Source organism: Rhincodon typus, chromosome 7 (genome assembly GCF_021869965.1).
Source record: "Rhincodon typus isolate 14 chromosome 7, sRhiTyp1.1, whole genome shotgun sequence".
Lineage (NCBI taxonomy): Eukaryota > Metazoa > Chordata > Chondrichthyes > Orectolobiformes > Rhincodontidae > Rhincodon > Rhincodon typus.
In genome coordinates, this window is record NC_063338.1 from 67757283 (window position 1) to 67758654 (window position 1372).

Sequence of the window (1372 nt, forward strand, 5' to 3'; positions counted from 1 at the left end):
GTTATTCTAATCTGCTTGGAATTTAAACTATCCAGTCTGTTATGTTGAATACTGTCATTTCCAGCTTTGATCTGTATGGGTTTGTATATGCGGTCCAATTCTATGTGTTTGTTGATTAAAGTATGGGCGGAGAGCCATGCCTCTAGGAATTCCCATGCATATCTATGGTTGGCTTGGGCTACTATGGTTACCTTGTCCCAGTTAAATTGATGGCCTTCATTGGCTGAATGTACCGATATTAAGGACAGTTCGTCATGCTGTTTTGCTACAGGCTGATGTTCGTGTATTCTGATGTCTAGTTTCCTTCCTGTCTGTCCGATATAATGTTTGTGGCAGTCATTGCATGGTATTTTGTAAACTACGTTGGTTCTGCATGTTGTGGGAATGGGGTCTTTAATCCTTGTGAGTGTTTGTCGTAGAGTGGCTGTGGGTTTGTGGGCCACCATGATTCCTAGTGGTCTTAGGAGCGTATCTCCATAACAGACCGGACAGTGTAAATTCCAAGCAGAGTTGAATAACATCCCTTCATTTCAGGCTCCAATGATGTCGTCACCTAGCATGGTAACGAAACGTCTGAACAAAAAACAAGCCAGCTCGAAGAGCACGTCAACAACCTCATTTTCAATGCACCCTCAAGTTCTTGTAGCCCTTGCTCTTTGACTGCATATCAGCATGCCATTTTTAACTTTACAGATAATCAAACCGAGTTTTACATCTTTCTGCTCACAGCTTGAAAGAGAAAAATTTCAGTATAGGAGTTAACGTCATATTGCAGCTGTATAAGACATTGGTGAGGCCACTTTTAGAATATTGCATTCAATTCTGCTTTCCCTGCTATAGGAAAGATGTTGTTAAACTTGAAAGGGTGCAGAAAATATTTACAAGGATGTTGCCAGGATTGGAGGGTTTGAGCTATAGGGAGAGGCTAAATAGGATGGTGCTTTCCTCCCTGGAGTGTCAGAAGCTGAGGAGTAACCTTATGGAGGTTTATAAGATCATGATGAACATGGCTGCAGTGAATAGCCAAGGTCTTTTTCCCAGGGTATGGGAGTCCAAAATTGTTGGCACAGGTTTAAGGTGACAGGGGAAAGATTTAAAAGACACCTGAGGAGCAATGTTTTCCACATCGGGAATGGTGTTTGGAACGAGCTGCTGGGGTGGTAGTGGAAGCTGGTACATTTACAACATTTAAAAGGCACCTGGATGGGTACATGAATAGGAAAGGTTCAGAGGGATATGGGCAAAATGGACTAGAGCAGTTTAGGATATTTGGTCCAAAAACAGAAGTTGCTGGAAAAGTTCAGCAGGTCCAGCAGCATCAGTGAAGAAAATATCAGAGTTGGTGTTTCAGGTCCAGTGACCCTTCCTCAGA